Source organism: Phoca vitulina, unplaced genomic scaffold (assembly GCF_004348235.1).
Source record: "Phoca vitulina isolate PV1807 unplaced genomic scaffold, GSC_HSeal_1.0 scaffold33, whole genome shotgun sequence".
Lineage (NCBI taxonomy): Eukaryota > Metazoa > Chordata > Mammalia > Carnivora > Phocidae > Phoca > Phoca vitulina.
In genome coordinates, this window is record NW_022589736.1 from 4,482,133 (window position 1) to 4,504,409 (window position 22,277).

Below are 22,277 nucleotides of genomic sequence, written 5' to 3' on the forward strand. Positions count from 1 at the left end.
AATGGCTCTACTCATTGAAGCAGAGTGACGTGGTGGGTGCAGGGGCTGTGGGGTGGGGGAGATAGATGAGGCAAGGTGAGTCAAAGGTACAAATTTCCAGTTTGACGATGAATAAGTTCTGGAGATCTAATATCCAGCATGGTGGCTGAAGTTTTAACAATAGCGTATTATATGCTTGGAGTTTGCTAAGAGAGTAGATCTTAAGTGTTCTCACCACACACTCAAAAAAAGGTGACCATGTAAGGTGATGGATTTGTTAATTAACTTGATTGTAGTGATCATTTCACAATATGTGTCTGTGGTGTATCTATCTATCTATATATACACACACACACACACAATATAAATATATATACACACAATGTATATGTTAAGTCATCATGTTATACATCTTAAAAATTCACCTTGTGCAACCAAATGTATACAATTTTTATTTGTCTATCATACATCAATAAAGCTGGAGGAAAAAGTAAAAGTACAATAGACGATGTGTAGATGCTTCTTTCAGCAGTCCTGCCCGGCAGCTGGACTCATGCGTGATGCCATGTCCAGGTGATGACAATCCCTCTCTGAGGAAACCTGCCAGCCACGGAAGTCTTCCCAGCTGAGGCCCTGGATATCATGGCACAGAGAGGCGCTATCCCTACAGCGCCTTTCCCAAATTTCTGACCCTGTTGTGTCCTCTAAGCATAATGATATTTTGATGTTTTGCCAAGTTTGGTATGATACCATTGCTTTAAGTACATTTAGGGTGATATTTAGCATAGAGTAGTAATTTTGGCACATCCCAAAAGCATGTATCCAAATGGAATTCAGCAGCACTGGAAGGAAGTTCTAATGCCTTGATGATTCAGAGGGAACACTATTTCAACAAAAAATTCTACATGCAGCCAAACTACCACAACTTATAAAGAAAAAAATATAGAGCTTTTAAAATACCCTAGGGCCAAGAAAAATGTACTTTCATGTATCATTTTTCATCAAAGGATGAGAAACGTCGAGGGTGTTTCATCAAACAAGCAAAAATAAAGATGGAGAAATATATGCGATCCAGGAAGAAGAAGATTCAATGTTGATGAATCAAAGGACAATTTCTGAATAGTGAAAGGGGATTCCAGGATGTAGCTTTGCAACAGGCCTTGGTAGTTAGTAAGATACCAGCTTGGTATATTCCTCCAGGATGGAAGTTTTCAATTAAAAAAAAAAAAATATATATATATATATATATCCTTAAGTGTTTGAATATATAACAAAGTGGTTTAAACACTTCTTATGGAGAGTCTGGAGATGAATTTGTGATAAATACTATATTAAAAAAAGCAGTATCTATACCATACCAATACCCCCCCCCCCCCCCAAAAAAAAGGCAATGCTTAACTCCAGGAGAAAAACAAAGTTATTAAAGAAAATGCAATTAGAATATAGTACATTATTTACCACATTCATGTTTAGAGTCATATTAATAAAAAGCACTGAAAAAGAAAACATACTGTGCTGCAATGGCAATCATTTTAAAAGCAAGATATTGTCCAGTGTCTTCAGAACCAGGATTTTGCTTTTTCAGGAGAGAAAGTAATGCCTCTAAATAATGAAGTTGAGAGACCACACGTACCTGGCATGACAAGAAAATTATTTTGCAAAATATGCTCAGCTGAGCCAATGAAAGAACACTAATGCCAATTGAACTCAGTGCTCCATGCAATCTGTTAAATTCTGTGTACGTGGGCATGTGTGAATAGAAAGAAGCTGTTACTGCCAATATCCCTGTGAAAACATTCAAGTACCAAATAACGTGTTCTTTTAAATCCAAGGGATGAGTAATTTGGGAATAACATGTTGTTGCAATTACTGCTCTCCAAAAACTAACAACACTGTTTGCTACTGAATTTTCACTTTTTTTTCCCTTCTTGCTGAGTCACTTCTGTAAGTGTATAGCTGTGTCTTTCTTATACTCCTGCTGATCATAGTCTCAGTCTGTCAAGAAATCACATGGGTTCTGCCTTCAGATTGTGTGAATGCGTGGTTTCTCACAGCCTCTGGTGCACTCTTTGCTCCACACCAACATTCTCTCTCTCATGGTTCTGCAATGCTCCCCTAAATACCTTTTCCCACTTCTATGCCCCTCACCTGTTTTCAAATGGGGAAGAAGCATCTTTTAATCTGAGGTCATGTTACGTTACTGCTTTGACCAAAACCGTGCAGGAGATCTTCATTTCACTCAGAGTAGAACCAAAGTCTTCCCAATAGCCTACCCTAGGCTGCCCCTAAACACAAAGATCCCTTAGACCTCTCCTCCCAGTACCTCTCCCCTCATTCCCTGAAAGCCCAGTGGGGTCCTGGCTATCCCCCAAATATGTTGGGCTGACTTCATCTCAGGGGTTTGCTCTGACAGCCTCTGTTTGACATGTGTTTTCCTCCCAGACGTTTTTTTCCACCCATCAAATCTATGAACAGCCTCTTGAGATGTTGACCTCTCCTATCAATGTGGCTTGCATGCATGAATAAACCCCTATCAATGTGGCTTGCATGCATGAATAAAAAGGATGCTGTTAGGCATGTGGGGAGAGTGCAGAGAAAGGGGGGCACATCATGGCATTTTTTTGTCATTTTAAAAATTTTCTTGCACCACCAACTTCCCAATACTATCCTGCTCATTTTTTTTTTTCATATTCTGCACATCTCGCTACTCATTGTCTCTCTAAATTTCCAAGCTTTAGCTATTAAATCTAAATGGTTTTAAGCATGCCTAAAATAAAATCCTTAGCTTAACCCACTTTCCAAATATGGGAAGGACAATAATCAAAGTGTTAATTGAAAGAAAAGCTCCCAAATCTCAGAAAAACAGCACCATACCTTAAGACCATAATTTTTCAAGAGAATAAGGATATGGAATAAACAGATATTTATCTTTTCCTTATGAAAATTTGGAGCAAAAACATGCAAATAGAATGTAATAGACCAAACAGGCTAAGGAGTCTACTGCAGCAAGTAGAATAGAAACTCCTTTTTTATGGGTATTCAAAAGTTGTGCAAGTGGGGACTAGGGGAACCAAAATTTCAAAGACAGAAATTATGCCTCAGTAAGTTGATAATTTCTGGCCATTTTCTTCCTCAGGGGCATAGTTGATTCTGGGTGTGAATTGATGATGCTTTTCCTGTAATATAGTGAAACTTGATGCGGCGGGAACCTCAGTTAACCCCAAACAGGGTCAATTTAAAAGAAAACCACACATAGATGGGTATTAAGGAGGGCACGTGTTGTGATGAGCACTGGGTGTTATATGCAACTAATGAATCATTGAATACTACATCAAAAACTAATGTACTATATGTTGCCCAATTGAACATAATAAGAAAACCACATAGAAACAAAATAGAAAAAGTACTGAAAAACAAAATCTTAAAAGGTTTCTTACACCACACACACACACACACACACACACACAGTGGTCAAAGGAATAATAAGAACAAATTTAAGTACTTCCTGAATCTGTGTATCAATGTCTTTCATCTACTTTATAAAGTTCCTAGCCATTATCTATTGTGTCCCATACTCCGTACTGTGTCCTGCTTTCCTACTATCCTTTTCCTTTTGTATGTTCCTTTAATTCCCACTGACCCTCAGTTTGCATATTTTCATTTTTTTTTGTTTTCTACCTCATGAGTATTGCCTTTTGCAGTGTCTAATTTGCTATTAACCCTTTTAAATCGATTCTAATTTCAGATATTTTTCAATTCTGGAATTTCAAGAGTTATTTCTCTAGTTTACAAATTTTGATTACAATTCTATGCTGAAGTTATCTAATTTATAAAAATGGTCTTCCATCTCTTTTCTAGATTTTTAAAAAATTTTTACTTTATTATGTATGTTAATCACCATACAATACATCATTAGTTTTTGATGTGGTGATCCACAATTCATTGTTTTCATATAACACCCAGTGCTCCATGCAGTACGTGCCCTCTTTAATACCCATCACCGGGCTAACCCAGCCCCCCCCTTCTAAAACCCTCAGTTTGTTTCTCAGAGTCCATAGTCTCTCATGGTTCATCTCCCCCTCTGATTTCCCCCCCTTCATTTTTCCCTTCCTTCTCCTAATGTCCTCCATGCTATTCCTTATGTTCCACAAATAAGTGAAACCATATGATAATTGACTTTCTCTGCTTGACTTATTTGACTTAGCATAATCTCCTCCAGTCCCATCCATGTTGATGTAAAAGTTGGGTATTCATCCTTTCCGATCGCTAGATTTTTGAATACATTAGTAATACTGAATTTAAAGTATTTCCTTTGAATATTTTAGTATGTGTACTCTAGTTTTCATGTAAAAGTACTGTTTAAGTATTCATTAATTTAATCAGTTGTTTACATGAGTATTAAGCACAGAAAATATGGGTGAATAAATAGTGATAAAGTTAACCTCTGGTATGAATTAAATTATCATTTGGTAGAGTGGCTTATTTTTTTAATTTTTATTTATTTATTTATTTTGCTTTCAAGAGGATTATATTTTTCTAATACTGAAAGGAATTTTCAGAGGTTATACATAAAGGTTGTTCTTTACATAGACAAAAAGAGTACAAATCAGTATCCTTCAAGTGCTGTCAATATACAAGTACAAATCAATATTCTGCATAGTTATGGGGCCAGCTTGGTGTATGTAGAGAACCATATGTGAAAGTTACCTAGTGTTTCTAGCTAGTGGTTGAATCAAACCTACATATATTTGTGTGTGTGCATGTATAATTTAAAATATGTATATATAATTTAAAATACATAAAACTACTACTTGATAATACTACTATTTTATGTTTATTTCATTACCTTTCCCATTAACCAAAAAATTTGTGAAGGCCTTACTGTCCCAATCACAAAGTAAGATATAATTGACATATGTCATTGTGTAAGTTTAAGGTATACAATATGATGATTTGATACACATTTTTATTGCAGAATGATTGTCACAATATAGTTAACACATCCATATTCTCACATAGTTCACGTGTGTGTGTGTGGTGAGAACATTTAAGATTTACTCTTTTAGCATATTTCAACTATGCAATATATTATTCTTAACTATATTCATCATACTGTATATGAGATCCCCAGAAATTATTCAATTTGTAACTGAAAGTTTGTACCTTATGACCAATATCACCCAATTCCCCCAACCTCCACCATTTTACTCTCTGTATGAGTTCAGGTTTTTAGATTCTACGTGTAAATGAGATCATACAGCATTTGCCTTTCTCTGTTTGACTCATCTCACTTAGCTTAATATCCTCAAGGTTCATCCATGCTGTTGCAAATGGCAGGGTTACCTTCTTTTTTATGGTGGAATAGTATTTCACTGTGTAATACACACATGTAATATACACCCCCCCCCACATCTTCTTTATCCATTCATTCAAAGATGGATACTTGGTTTGTTCCCATGTCTTAGCTATTGAAAATAATGTTGCAGTGAACACAGGGGTGCAGATATCCCTTCAAAATAATGAATTCATCTCCTTCTGATATATACACGGAGGTTGGATTGTTGGATCAAACGTAGATCTATTTTTAAATTTTTGAAATTCCATACTATTTTCCACAGTGGCTGCACCAATTTATACTCCCCCCTAACCAACACTTGTTATCTTTTGGTTTTCTGATAGTAGTCATTCTAACAGGAATGAGGTGATATCTCATTGTAGTTTTGATGTGCATTTCCTGATGGTAAGTGATGTTGAGCAATTTCTCATGTACCTGTTAACCATTTGGATGCCTTCTTTGGGAAAATGTTCATTCATGTCTTTGCCCATTTTTAATGGGGTCTATTTTTCTATCTATCTATCTATCTATCTATCTATCTATCTATCTATCTATCTTTCTATATCTATCTATCATCTATCATCTATCTATCTATCTATCATCTATCTATCATCTATCTATCTATATCATCTATCTATCTATCTATCTATCTATCTATCTATCTATCTAACATCTATCTATCTGTCTATCATCATCATCTCTATATATATCATCTATTTTTTCTGTGGAGTTCTGTGAATTACTCATATGTTTTGGATATTAACCCTTATAAGCCAGATGTTAATATTTTCTCTTACTCCACAGATTGCCTTTTTATTTTTGCCTTTAGAAGCTTTCTAGTGTGATGTAGTCCCACTTATTTATTTTTTTCCTATTGTTTGTGCTTTTGGTATTATATCCAAAATATCTTTGCCAAGACCAGCATCAAGGATCTTTCTCCCTGTTTTTTTCTGGGAGTTTTATAGTTTTAGGTCTTACATTAAAGTCTGTATTTCATTTAGAGTTAATTTTTATAAGTGGTGTAAGACTTATTAAGACTTGTTTGTATGTGAATATCCAGTTTCCTCAGCAGCATTTACTGAATTTTCCCCATTGAGGTTTGTTTTTTTTTTTCTCCCTTGTCAAATATTAGTTGACCTTATGTACCAGAGTTTATTTCTGAGGTTTTGATTCTGTTACTTTCATTTACTTGTCTGTTTTTATGCCAGTACTATGTTGTTTAGATTATTACAGCTTTGTATTTTTTTCAGCTTTATTGACACATAGCTTCATCAGTTTAAGCTGTACAACATAATGATTTAATATATAATATATTGCAAAAATGATTTTCACATGAAAGTTAGTTGACACATCCATCACCTCACATAGTTACAGTTTTTTTTTTTCTAGTGATGAGAACTTTTAAAATCTTTCTTAGCAACTTTCAGATATACTACATCACATAGTTTGAAATGAGGAAATGTGATGTCTCCTACTTTGTTCTTCTTTTTCAAGATTACTTTGGCTATTTGTGATCACTTGTAGTTCCATATAAATTTTAGGATTGTTTTTCCATTTCTGTGAAAAATGCCATTGATTTTGATAAGGGTTGCATTGAATCTACAGATGGCTTTGGGTAGTAGGCCATATTTACAATATTTAATATAACAATATATGTAATTTTATAATTTAATAATCTTTAATATAAAAGATATCCATGAACATAAAATACCTTTCCATTTATTTGTGTCTTCTTCAGTTTCTTCTATCATGTCTTATAGTTTTCAGTGTATAAATATTTCATCCCCTTGGATAAATTTATTCCAAAGTATTTTATTATGTTTAATGTTATTATAAATTGGATTGTTTTCTTTATTTCTTTTTCAAATAGCTCATTATTAGTGTATAGAAAAGCAGATGATTTTATTTTGAATTTTATTTTATTATGTTAATCACCATACAGTACATCATTAGTTTTTGATGTAGTGTTCCATGATTCATTGAAAAGCAGATGATTTTTGACGTTGATTCTGTATCCTGTAACTTTACTGAAATTTGTTTATTAGTTCTAACAGTTTTTGGTGGAGTGGTCAGGATTTTCTATATATATGACCATGAGGTCTGCCAACAGAGACAGTTTTCCTTCTTCCTTTACCAATTGGATGCCTTTCATTTCTTTTCTTTCTTTTCTTTTTTCTCTTCTTTTTTTGTCTAATTGCTCTGGCTGAGACCTCCAGGACTGGTAAGAATAAGCACATTTGTTTTGTTCCTGATCTCAGAGGAAAAGCTTACAACCTTTCACCATCAAGTATGATGTTAATGGGGGGCTTGCCATATATGAGCTTTCTTATGTTGAGGCACATTCCTTCTTTACCCAATTTGCTGAGAATTTTTATCATGAAAAGATGTTGAATTTTATCAAATACTTTTTTTCTGCATCAGTTGAATGATCATGTGATTGTTATTTTTCATTCTATTAATGTGATGTATCCCATTTATTGATTTGCGTATGTTAAACCATCCTTATGTCCCAAGTATAAATCCTGCATGATCATGGTGTACAGTCCTTTTAATGTACTGTTGAATTTGGTGTGCTTGTATTTTGTTGAGAAATGTTTGCATCTGTATCTATCAGGAGGATTGGCCTGTAATTTTCTTTTCTTGTAGTATCCTCATCTGGACTTGGTGTTAGGATAGTACTGGCCATGTAAAATAACTGGGTCATGTTCCTTCCTCTTCAGTTTACTGGAAGATTTTGAGGAAGATTGACATTATTTCTTCTCGAAATGTTTCCTAGAATTCACCAGTGAAACCATCTGTTTCTAGACTTTTCTTTGTTGGGAAGTTTTTGATTCATGTTTCAATTTCCTTACACGTTATTGATCTGTCCGTTTCTCATATCTTCATGATTCATTCTTAGGAGGTTGTGTTTTTACCAATTTATCCATTTCTTCTAGGCTATCCAATTTGTTGGCATATAATTTTTTACAGTGGTCTCATGATGCTTTATATTACTGTGGTGTCAGTTGTAATTTTTCCTCTTTCATTTCTGATTTTATTTATTTGATTCTTCTTTTTTCTTCTCAGTCTAGTTAAAAGTTTGCCAGTTCCATTAATTTTTTCAAAAAGCCAACTCTTCATTTTGTTGGTCTATTCTATTGTCTTTCTAATCTTTATCTTATTTATTTTTGGACTGATATTTTTATTTCTTTACTTCTACAAACTGTGGGATTACTCTGTTCTTTTTCTTCCCTGCTTCTTTGATGTGTAAATTTAGGTTGTTTATTTGAGATTGTTCTTTTTTCTTTTTTTTTTTTTTTAATTTTTTTTTATTTATTTATCAGAGAGAGACACAGCGAGAAAGGGAACATAAGCAGGGAGAGTGGGAGAGGGAGAAGCAGGCTTCCCGCCAAGCAGAGAGCCCGATGCGGGGCTCGATCCCAGGACCCTGGGATCATGACCTGAGCTGAAGGCAGACGCTTTAATGACTGAGCCACCCAGGCGCCCCGAGATTGTTCTTTTTTCTTAATGTAGGTATTTACTGCTATATTCCTTCCTCTTAGAACTGCTTTGGCTGCATCTGATAAGGCTTGGTATATTGTGTTCCCATTTTTGTTTATCTCAATATATTTTTATTATTCCTTGTTATTTCTTCTTTGATCCAATGGTTGCTCTGGAGTGTGATGTTTAATTTCCATGTATTTGTGATGTTCTAGTTTTCCTTCTGATATGGATTTCTAATTCTATACCATTTGGTTACAAATGATACTTAATATAAGTTCCATCTTCTTGAATTTGTTGAGACTTGTTATGTGGCCTAAAATATGATCTATCCTGTTGAATGATTCATGTGCTCTGGAGAAGAATCTATATTCTGTTGCTGTTGGAGATAATGTCCTAGATGTGTCTTTTGCATGCATTTGGTCCATAGTGTTGTTCCAATCCATTATTTCCTTATTGATTCTTTGTCTGGATCACCTATCCTTTGTTAAGAGTCGGCTATTAAAGTCCCCTACTATCATGGTATTGCTATTTATTTCTCCATTTGGTTCTATTAGTATTTGCTTTATATATTCAGGTGCTCCAATGTAAGGTGCATAAATATTTACCGTTGTTTTATCTTCTTGATGAATCGACCCATTTATCATTATATAATGACCTTCTTTGTCTCTTATGAACATTTTTAGCTTGAAACCTATTTGTCTGCTGTAAGTATAGCTACTCTTGCTGTTTTGCTTACTGTTGTCTGTTTCTATCTCTTCGCCTTCAGCCAATGTGTGTTTTTAAAGCTAAAATGAGTCTGTTATAGGCAGCCTATCATTAGATCTTGTTCTTTTTTTTTCTTAATCCATTCAGCCATTATGTTTATTTCGATTGGAAAATGGATCCGTTTTCATTTAAGGTTATTTTGTTGGTAGATGAGGACTTACTATTGCATTTTGCTAATTGTTTTCTGGCTATAGGGGTTTTCTTTCTTTTTTTTTCTTGTCTTCCTCTGTGATTTGATGACTTTCTGTGGTGATATATTTTGATTTCTTTATCATAATTTTTGTGTAGCTACTACCTGTCTTTCCTTTGTGTTTGCTGTGAGGCTTACAGGAAATATCTGATAGTTATGATGTCCTATTTTAACCTGATCATAACTTAACTTTAATAGCATGCGAAAACACTATACTTTGTCATCTCCCTACTTCACATCTTAGATTACTGATGTTATAGTTTTTTTTCTTTTTATTGTGCATCCAATATCAAATGTTTATAGTTACAGTTGCTTTTATTATGTTTGTTTTTTAACTTTTAAACTAGAGTTGAGAGTGATTTGTGCACCACCATTACAAAATTGGATAATCTGGCTTTGACTGTGTATTCACCTTGACCAGTGTGTCACATCATTGTTACAAATTTCATTACCAGAGATCACATATATACAGGAGGCGTTAAGTTTTATTTCAGGATGTTTGGGAGAAGATTATATTGCATAGTATTATATAATGCTAAGTAATTTATAACATATGGGAGGAAACAGAAAATATGTGCCAATTCTCTGGGGACGGGCAGGGTTTGTGTGAGACAAAGATGTATTTGGTTAAGGGGCAGAGAAAGAGAAGACAAGTCAGCGCTCACAGTTACACCACATCCTGCACACCCAGCACAGAGCGGGGGCTCAAACACAGATCTCTACCCCATGTGTGGACACTGACCCAGCAGGTTTGGGCTGAAAACTTCAGAATTTTTTTTTAAGCAGCTCTCTGGGAGGTTCTGAAAGATAGTTTGGGGAATGAGCACGCTAAAGACTTGAATCTCAAGGAGAATCTACCTTTAGAAAATGAAGGGTGTAAATGGACCCAGAACAAACACATTACATTTACTGAGTCTGAACACTGTTTAAGTGTCTGTCATTATTATGATGCATTTGGGGAAAGTGATTTGAAAGACATTGTTTCTCAGGTTGCACTGAATGGACGAGGCACAGAGCTAGGGCCCCCATGCCAGCTGGTGGACAGCAAAGCGTACATTTTACCCACTTGTATGCTGCATCCCTAGACAAATGCAGGGGAGGCAACAGGATGGGAGTGTGGGGCAGGAACATTGTGCCAGGAAGCCAAGGGCAGACTCTCAGGAAAGTGAGGCTAATCCTGCAACATCCAGGAGTTGAGTAGAAATTGCAATATCTCCTCAGAGACTCCGGGGATCGATCATTGCTTTCTGGTGTTCTTGTTAACAAAAGGAGGGAGTTTTCATGGAAGAACGAGAGAGACAGAATCGGAAGATAAGTGGGGATATAGTTTTAAAGAATTAACTCCTTTCTCTAATCCTGTAGAGAGGAGTAAGAGGATAGAGGTAAGTTTGTTACCCTGACGTGAAATCCTACTGATGAGTGTCCTCATTTCAGCTCCTGAGCTAATATCTGAAAGTCTAAGGGCAGATTGCAGGAGGATTATGTCCATTCCTGAGGAGGTCTATTCCATAATTGCACATCTGGAATACCGTATTTTTTATTTTAATAGTAAAAGAAAATACTATTTAATTATTTGCATGGTGCCTTGGTTCACAGATACTAAATTTGAACCCAAAACATGCCTCTATGCTTCAAGCTAAATGCTAACAGTGGAATACAATCAGTTACAGCATTTTCATTGCTTCTAAGCAGGAAATCGTCAAGGGGAGGATGTCTTCATATTTGGATCTGGAAAGAGAAATTGGGAGGGGGGACGCAAAGTCACTGACTATTAATGCATATTCGCATCCTCATAAGCTCCATCCATGGACTGATCAAACTAAATGCTCGCTACCTAAGCGTTTAGAAAGGAAAAGGGCAACCATCTTGAGGGGAAGACAGTGGGTCTGATGCTCAGGTCCTTCATTTCCCTCTCGCTGATTCCAGGCTTGGACAGTTCTTTCTTAGTCATCCTCCCTCTGGGATCTGCTAACTCAACTCATGAGGGAAGCTGGGGGCTCAGGGAGGTGTTGGGCACTTTGTCTCAAGAGAGAGAAAGCACCACTGTGGTTTCCTTGTTCTGTGGCCAGTGCACAGTCACCTGCTCACATGCGGACACTCTCGTCCCTCCATCCCCTTCACACCCCCCACACCAGGAGAGGGGTCTGCCACTGTGGGCATGTCCACTTCTCAGGGCGCTGAGGAGCAGAGCCTGATCACCCATGGCTCTACTCTCTCCCTTCCTTGGGGAAACACTGTCCTGCTAAAAGTTATAAAGTCATCATCCATCACCTTAAAATAATACATCCATCACCTTAAAATAATACAATAATAATAAATAAAATAGATTATTTATTTATTTGAGAGAGAGAAAGCAGGAGCAGGGGGGATGGCAGAGGGAGAGGGAGAAGCAGATGCCCTGCCGAGCAAGGTGCCTGATGCAGGACTCCATCCCAGGACGCTGAGATCATGTCCTGAGCCGAAAACAGACACTTAACCGACTGAGCCACCCAGGCGCCCTGAATACATTATATTTTAAAACATGACTACTATCTAAACTTGTTATTTTAGGTTGTCCTAAGGTTTGAAAGGAAGAATACTGTGAAGGAAAGTTCACAGTAGGAATTAAATTTTGTGATAAATGTCCTCAGATGTCTAGTTTTAGGGAGTTTAACTGTGGGAAGGAATATAAAGCAGGTGTGTAAAGATACAGGGAGTCATATAGATATCCAAACATGATCGCCGTGCATAGCACAAGGGGGCCTATTGACGAAGAACACAATGGGATTCTGATCTTGTCTGTAATGCATACTACAGGCTTTCCTCAGTAGCTCTCTCCCCTTGCTCTTTTGCAGACAGAACTGCTATTAACAGATTATCACGTGGAGGAGGTGTAAAGAAATCCATTTTTCACCGCAGTATCACGTAATTCTGTACTTTTGTAGTTTGGATTTCTGTCATCAAAATCAAGTAGAAAACGCAGGATCTAGATTTTCTGGGAAATGGCCTCAGTGTTTCCTTTTGTTGGCAGAGCTGTAAACTGGGTGGCATTTCCTCCCTTACTTCAGCAGGGTGGAGGGCAGATGCAACGCCGAGCAGGTAGTGTGTGTGCTCTGTGATGGGGTCATGCCAAAGGGAAGGCAGCCATGTCCTCCCGCAATCAGCAAAAACCAGCCCGAGGCTACAGATCACTCTGGATGGAAATAGTCCAAACTAGTTTTTGTATTCATGCTGTTTCCAAAGATGCTCAGTTGTGAATGGTTGGGTCTTTAACATGAAAGCATGATAACATGAAGAAAAATAGGGCACTCAACGCAGACACATTGGATATTTCTTATGAACTAATCTGTGATAAATTAATCTGTAACACTTTTTACTCCCACCAGAAAAACTTAACTGTGAAGTGGGTTGTCCTAATCCATCAAGAATAGTTTCTGGGGTTGGGCAGGGCCAACAGCAGAAGTTATAACTTGAAAAATGACTTAGATTTGGAACACGATGAGCCATAGCTTTGTAAGAAGTGGGAAAAAGCTCAACTCCCTAAAATCAAATGAAACACGTCATTATTCTGTTTCTGAACTGCATGTTTAACACTCACTGTCTTTAATGCTTCCCCCAAACAGCAGAACAGAAACCTACAGGGGTCTATCTAGGATATCATAAAGGAGAGCTTCTGCATCTGTTGCAGAAGCTCACCTGTTGCATGAGATGCACGGCCCGTGAGTCCGAATGGCAGCTCTTATCCTCATTAAGCTGGAGAGAATGATCCCAGAAAAATAATTTTTAGGATTTACTTTTTTTTCAAGAAATTTACCTTCTTATTTTTTAATCCTTAATGAATCATTTTATTGAAGCAAGGGCATTTTGCTCTAGAGAAATACCATCATCTCTTACGTGGTCCTAGTATTCCTTGACCTGCGGGGACTGACTGCGGGTGCTGGGCTTGGCGGGACTTCATTGTGTGGGCCCATCAATCTCTGGTTTCCAGCCTCACATGCCACAAGCATCACTCAGTACTTGCAACAAAGACAACAAGCCCAACACACTCTCCCATATGTCCAACCATCATTAAGTTGAAAGACCATTAGATTTCTCCCAGTGAAGTAAGTCTCTATTTGCTTACCTGCCCTCGAATAAACAACAACACAAAAACCTTCATAAATTGCCTTTCTTTCTTTAAATCCAGAGAGCCTTTTATGACCTGCACATTTCCATCAATGTCCTGGGTCGTGGTTGAGGGGTGCAGGGTACACCCACTGCTAGATGTGGTTCCTGTAGATGCAGTTCAGCATCAGCCAGCCGTCACTCCAGATTTTAATAGTGTCTTGTGTATCTGATTTGTTCTTCATATTGCTTTCTGAATATCCTTCCAAATCAATTGGGCTTCCTCTCTTCCTTTCTCCCTTCCCCCCTTCCTTACCCAAAATTGTAGGCAATGCATAATGACACCCCTTGCTTGCTTGGAACTTAAGAAACAGATGTTAAACACATAGACAAATATAAATATTTTTGAATTGGGTCTAGTTGAAATTAGAGTTCCAGGTAGAGGGAACCAAGTGTCCAAATGAATGGAGGAAAAAAGAAAATTAGTTTGTTCTGGAATCTGAAATGGGGCCAATGGCCACAGGTTGTTTGATTATTTATATTATATAATCATATTGAATATATTTATATAAGTGTATGTCATATGCTCTAATATATAAACTTATTATATCTTATTATATTATGTACTTTTACTTTGGCCTATATTTTTCTTTATGTAAGTATAGAGTTACACTATTTTCTGTACTTTTTAGTGACCCTCCATTTCATCCATAAAATTTCATATTATCCTACAAGACCCTGTTTAAATTTCATGACCCCCCTGCTAATGCCAGTGAGAATTAGCCTGTGTGTCCTTGTCCTTTGAGACCTTCTGTTCTCTGTTCTGACCCTCTCTCTTACGGATGGTGTGCGACCCTATGGGTTCCAGTCTCACGGCCACAGTCTACTCACCACATCATTTTGGCCAGTTCACTCCATGCATCAGTTCTGGTCTCTGAAATAGGACAATAGTGCCCACTTCAAGTGGTTTGTAAGGAGGAGTGGGGTCATGCTTGCAAATCACCTGGAAGCACGCTTTGCACCGAGTGACCAACTTGGCCATGACCATTGTTTTTGGTGCCCTTGATTTATCTTTGAATTCCCCTTGGGGGCTGAACCAGCACTTTGCAGAGCAGAGTTCATTTGTCAGCTTGCTGCATGAGTGAATTTCTCTTGTCCTCCATCCCTGGGTCTGAGTCCCTGCCCCTGACAGTATCCACCCAGACCTTATTTGGAGACAGCTCATTTCCTTCTGTGCTCTGCCTTGCCTCACTCCTTCTGCCATCACTAATTTGTCTCCTTCCCACTTTGACAGTGCGTAGACAGAATGCCCCACACAATTTAGCACTCAATTACATGCTGTCTTACACTCACTTTTGTGTCATGCGTTATAATCATCCTCCTAAATACATTGTTAACTCCTTGAGGAGATCATATTGTAAGCCATTAAAATTGTCACAAAGCCTAGCTCAACTTTGGGTTCAGAGTAAGCCTCAGGAGAAATTTGGAGGATTCCTCTCTTTATCCAGTACAGACTGAGCATATACTAAGGGTGATATGCTTTTCAAGTAGCAACTTAGCAGACTGGATGATGCATAGGGATGCTTACGTACAGGTTTTATCAAAGAAGCAGTTTACTGCAATAAACACAAAGGATGTATTCTCAAAAAGCATAGCAGGAGACACAAGGCTGGGGATGAATGGGGAACCTGTGCAAATCTGCTCTGATCTCACAGAAGCTGCAGTTGGCCGGTGGGAGAGGGTCCAGCTCCTGTTCCAGGTGAGGTCTGGCCAGGCTTGGGAAGTCTAAGGCTCTTAGGGCCCGGCCTCACGTGGCCACAGTTCAAGTCATCAGGATCTGTCCTCAGTCTCATTTCTTGCTAATGCCACCTTGAGGAACTGCATTCCCCATACAAGGATGACAAAGGGCTTTACCGGCAGATTTTCCTTCCCGTGTGTGTGTGTGTGTGTGTGTGTGTGTGTGTGTGTGTGTGTTGGGTGGGGGTGGGCAGGCAGCGTGAGCAATCAGAGGTCAGGAGGGAGTGAGCAGGGGGTCTGGCTGAGCCTTGCTGACCCTACTGAGTGCCCAAGAGTGAAGCCTGTTTTGGAGATAACGTGCGTCCGCGGTGGTGTGGAACACGGCTGGACACCCCAAGGAGCATCACAATGCTTGTAATGTTTTCTCTACAGAAAAGCAGGAATATGGGAAAGAGAGGAGGTAGGTGATGATCCCAAGTCTCAAGTAATAATAATAATAAACATGCCAGGTGCTAGTGATATTTTACATGTACACTTTCTTTTTTTTTTACACAAAACTTATTTTTTGATGTTATTCTACAAATTTCACCACATCAAGAAGCATTGAGATGCAGCATAGGGGGATTGCATGTACACTTTCTGGATGCAATCCCAATACAATTGTTCAAATATGCAAATTAATTTTCATCCTTAGTGTCTGGTGCTTATGTCTTGGATACTGTGTAGAAGGCACCGCAAACCATACCAGAAAGAAATCATATGTAGCATATGAAGTGATCTTTAGAATTCCATATCTTATTTTTAGGTCTAATTACAAAACATTTCATTATGACAGGTTGAAATGCATTTCCTTAAATTACATGAAGAAGTTTGAGTAGAGAAGGGTTGGTTCATCTGTAAAATTCAATATTGAATTTGATCATTCATTAGACGATGCATTCAAGAGAGAGATAACAGAGTTAAACAAAGTTTATCATTTTATTAGCTGAATTTTATCTGTGCAATTTCAAGTGGAATATGTGCTATCAGATATAAATAGATTTCTCACTTAACACAGAAATATTTGAATCACTAAGTGTCTAAAAAAATTAGAAATATATTACTTAAAAATACAGCTTTTTTTCCAGATGGTATTTGTATCCATAAGAGTTCCCTTTAAACAGAACTCTATATATTTAGTTTTTAGCATATTTAGTGTTAAGGATTCTAAACCAAAGTAGTCGAAGTTACTTTAAAATTTTATTTTAAGAGCATGGAAATTACTTGGAATGCACCAGAGGCATGTGTTTTTTTTTTTTTTTTTTTATTATAAAATCACCTTTGGGAGTATTATTTACCATCATCAACTACAACCTAACAGAAACAATTTACAATGATTATTGGAGTTTTGGTATTATGATAATTAGTACAAGGTTTTAATAAAGCCTGGCTTCTGCAAAGACTCTGTGGACTAGCTTTATTACCGCACTCTCTACAACACAGTGTCTTACGGTGTTGCCCACAAGAAGGACAAGCCATATTTGCAATGAGTGGACAGCACTGGCTCTTGTATTTTACTGATGTTCATGGCAAAACGAATGTGCAAAATGACCGTGGGTATTTGACACAAAGGGGTGTTTGGAGGAAAAGGAGTGATCCTGGTTGTCAATGATGGTTTCATCTTTATTCCGTCTCGTTCAAATGCGCTTAAAATTCTTCATGCCTGTTACTAGTCCCTGAATCACAATTTTAGCTGTTCTGGGGACTCAGTAATTGGTACCAAAATAGTGTTACCTTAGACAGCATCTGTTTTTTGCACGCATTTCCATTTTAGTGTTCATCTCCAAAAACTTTTAGTCAAGCTCAAGTCTTAGCAAATTTGAAATCACACTTTTGTTTCCTCTCCCGCTGAAGCTTCAGTATGGCATCTTCCTTCTACATTGCAGTGGGCGTTCTGTAGCGGCGCGGTCTGTCCTCGACCTGAATTAGTTTTTTCTCGTTTGCTGCCCCCGTGTTGAAATTCTGCCCTTTTCCTTCTGCATAGTCTATGGTTTTGGGGAGATTATGTTTTGTTCTGTGTTGTTATGTTAGCGCTTTCCCGCTGGAGTCAAACTTCCAATGACTTTCCTAAACGCGCACAAACATGGATTTTTCTAGTACTGTCTGTGCAACATCATTAAGCATATTCAGTGGAAGCCATTGATCAATATTTTACTCATTTACCATTTCATGTCTTTTGTGAGATTTAGCAGTTAACAACAGCTCTGACATGGGTCAGCTGAAAAGACAGGAAAATTTTTTTCTTTTTTTCTTTTCCTCCCCCCCCCCTTTAACTATTCTAGTTAGATTGGGAATGGTTTCTGTTTATCAAACCCTGCAACATCTTAACATCCCCTAAGCAACAGGGGTGCTCCTCATCATGAAAGCTTGTCCTCTATCAAAGTAGATCCACAGAATACTGTCCTGGAGGAAGTCTGTGACACACGAGGTTAACTGGGAGCCTTTCCCCCACCACTGCAGGACTTATCAGAAACTTTATTGCATTACCAATTGCCAAGAAGAAGATTTAGTATAAAGAATTTCCATAAATCTGTTGACCAAGGATTCATTTTCAGAGATCTCTAAGGATAGAGCAAAAGCATTATGGCATAAAGGGAGTGTTAGTGGATATTTCTAAACCGTTTATGGCTGTAGTTAACAGCCACAATGGGTTGTCTATATTTATAACTCTATTGGAAATTTCAGAAATTATTCTGTGTGGGTTAAGGACTTTGGCTTCACAATTTTAAGATAAATGTAAATATTATAGAATATCAGTGGAGATCTATTCTCTAATTCATCACTTTTTACTTGCTCAAAAATACAACATTGATCTCAATGTTCTAACTTGGGTTGTGAAGTGGCATAAACAGGCATGGATTTTTACAAAGATATTTATTTTCTAGGTCCTTAACATACTATACAGAATGTAAGTTTAAAAATCTTGACGATAGAACAAAATATCAGCTGTTTTACATGTATTAAAATTTTGTTGAAAATTCAACATGGAAAGGTCTCTAATTTTTTTCCTTTTTAGTTTGTGAAGGGGAGAATATTTTACCCAGAATACCACATTTTAGAAAAATTACCAGGTGGGGTATATTATCCGTTGTGGTGTCAGACATGCAAACATGCTAGAGGCAAGAAAACATGTGTGCACTTCATGTCTTAAAACTCAGGCTCAATTTCATTTTATATCTGTTCTCAGAATCATCCATACCAACACTGCTCGCTTAGAGATAACACCTGGATAAATTTTTTAAAAATTCACTTCTTCAAGTTTTGTGTAGAATTAGAAAAAAAGTTAATTTTAGAAACAAGTAGGGTTTGTTTTTGTTTTTTTTTTTCCAGAAGTGTGGTATCTGCTGATTGGGAGCACATGCATTTTTAATGACCATAAAACGTTGGTGCATCAGGATGTGAGTGGAGTCATGGGTATATTTCTGTGGTGCTATATGTTCAAATCCAAGCCCCACGTGTCGTTGCCAGGCTGTGTTTGGAGACACTGGTTGGAGCTTTTATTTTTGTGTCTGGGAATGTGGGGAGGTAATATCATAGGAATTAGCTAGGAGGAAAGCATTCGATGACGTGCAAGTGAAGCTGGGGGGGGGGTTGTCCCTTTTTATTACAGGTCGCTGTTGAAGATGTATTTAATACCACCATTTTAAAAAATGACTTTTCTGGGGCGCTTGGGTGGCTCAGTCAGTGAAGCGTCTGCCTTCGGCTCAGGTCATGATCCCAGAGTCCTGGGATCGAGCCCCGCATCGGGCTCCCTGCTCGGTGCGAAGCCTGCTTCTCCCTGTCCCACTCCCCCTGCTAGTGATCTTGCTCTCTCATGTGCTCTCTCTCTCACAAATAACTAACTAAAATCTTTAAGAAAAAAAGAATATTTTTTAAAATAATAAAAAAAAATTAAAAATGACTTTTCAAACCAACCGAAAAATTATTTCAACTTCTGCCAGAACACCAGGTCGTTTGGACATGACCTCATTCGTAGACATCATACCACCCATCTGTGACACTCATTTAGCTTCCTAGAGTCTGTATGTGGTAATATATGTGGTTACCTTCTAGGAGTGCTCTATATACTCTTGAATATAATTAAAATTGCTTTCATATGAAAATATTGTTTTACTTTAATTCAGTAATCCTCCCACAAACTTTCAAAAAGGTCCATTTTATCAATATTTTATATTACTGTTCCTAATATTCCCGAGGCCCAAGGCAAGAACACAGATCAAAATCCACCTAGTATGTATCTAAATGTTTCAGTGAGCGAACAATCGTTATTTGAGATATGTTTCAGCCTCTTAGCTACAATCTGATGGAGCAAGTTTGAGTTAATAGAGGACTTTAGGGGGCGCTTCTCTGTGTGTCTTGGTCAGTTGTTTTCATCTGCACACACACATGCACTCACATACATGTATCTGCACACACACAGAATCATGCAAACGTGCACTTAGGGGCCTGCACACAGGCATGCATGTGCACACACATGCATGTGCACATACACATGAATGTGAACACCCTCACCTGCATGTTGAAGCTTCTCTCCTTCCACACTAGGGTGCCACCCCTGCCCCCCCACCCAGACTGGGGTCCTACAGGCTGCTGATGGAGCCTGGGGTCAGGGAGAAGGCACTGAGCAGAAGCCTGTGCCTTCTCTGGGGCAGATCTGGGACCACTGGACAGCACCTGTGACCCACGTATCTGGAGCTGGTGTGGGGCTCAGGGCTCCACGTGGCTTGTCCTCAGCTTTAGGGAGTGTCACCCATGGGGAAGGTCTGGGGGCAAGCTTGGGATGGGCCCTGGACAACATGGGGTCAAATCAGGGGCCCCACTTTCCAGGAGTTAGAGTATTACCGGCTTAAGTGTCTTGCTTTTCCCAGTGAGGTTTTAAGAAATGGACATTAAAAAAAGAAGAAGAAGAAGAGGAAGAGGAAGAAGAAGAGGAAGAAGAAGAAGAGGAGGAAGAGGAAGAGGAAGAAGAGGAAGAGGAAGAAGAAGAGGAGGAAGAAGAGGAAGAGGAGGAAGAAGAGGAAGAAGAAGAAGAGGAAGAAGGAGAAGAAGAGGAAGAAGAAGAGGAAGAGGAAAAGGAAGAGGAGGAGGAGGGAGAGGATGGAGAGGAGGGGGAGAGTGGGAGAGGGAGGGGGAGGGAGAGGAGCTGAGTTCACCTCCCGGGAAATGAGTACAGGTAAAAGGTAAATAGTGTCTCTTTTTAGGGCATAGCTGACATGGAAGATGTCATGCCTTGCGCAGGGGATGCTCTGTCCCCAGTGCTCCCCGGGAGTGTGGGCTGCCAGCTCAGAGCCCTTGTCTCCCTGGAGAGTGGACCTGATGGGGGCCCCCTCCCCTGCTAGCTGTGGTTGTCTGGAATGCACAGCATGCCAGGGCCTGACTGGCAAGGCGGGTACACAAGTCAGGCCCCTGTTTCAAAGTGAGAACAAGATCGTGGTCGTACTGTGTCCCGTGTCTTCCCAGGGCAGAACCACACCAACCTCAGCTCAGACCACATGGCATGCTCGCTGCTTTACTGGCTCCTTTCCCCCTCACCCCTTCTGAGACGCATTGCCCGTCTGCACCAGACGACCCATCTGAGGCTCTGCCCGGGTCATGCGGGCTCAGCTGGCCATACATCAGCCTGCCCTGCTGTGTTCTTGGCTGCTCGTGCTCTTGGAAACCATCTTTAGTCACGTTACAGTCCATCAAGCATAGAGCTATCCTTTACACATCATAGGTGTAAAGTTGATGTGGATTGCACAAATTGAAGAATGAATTTTAAGCACGTTATCTTAACAATATAGACAAACAATTTGGAGATTTCTATTTGTACAGTTATTCATCTAGAGGGTAAGTGCAGGGAGGTGATTTGCACACATTTGAGATGCCAACTTGAGTCAGATTTGAAAGATAACAAGGGAATAATGGCAAGGAGGGTCAGGGGAGCTGTAGCTGAGACAGGTTCCGAGGAGTCTAGTTCAAGAGAGAACTTGCATCCTGCACAACCCTGCAGGTGAGCATGGGAGTGCAGAAAAGCAGGATTGAGGGAGGTGAAGATCGTGGTGCTGAGAAGGAAGCTGTGAATCCAAAGTCGGAACAATCTTCGGGACCCACATCTAAAAACAGAATGCATGTTAAGGTGAACAGGTGTGCCATGGAAGTATTCATAATAAGCAGGGGAATGATCCGATAGCATTTTCATTAAAACAACAACAACAACATGGCATGTTTAACAACACTATAATAATGTAATCATCAAAAAACCCAGAGTGGTAAATTCTGCGGGAAAATGTTGTTCTTTTGATTAATAAATTTGCAAGGAAAAAATAAAATACAAGAGAGTAAGATGGAAGAGAAACTTAGTTTTTAAAAATATTTTATTATTTATTTATTTATTTTGGGGGGCAGAGGGAGAGAGAGAATCTTAACCAGACTCCCCACTGAGCACGGAGCCTGACATGGGGCTCAATTCCATGACCCTGAGACCATGATCTGAGCCAAAACCAAGAGTTGGATCCTTAACCAACTGAGTGACCCAGGTGCCCTAAAAGAGGAACTTATAAATGAGAAGACACTTCAGAAATACAAGTGATTTCAATATATGAATCTCACTTGGCCGCTGATAACAACAAGCAAACGATCAAACGTTCTAAGATAATTGGGAAATTTGCACCTTGATAAAAATTT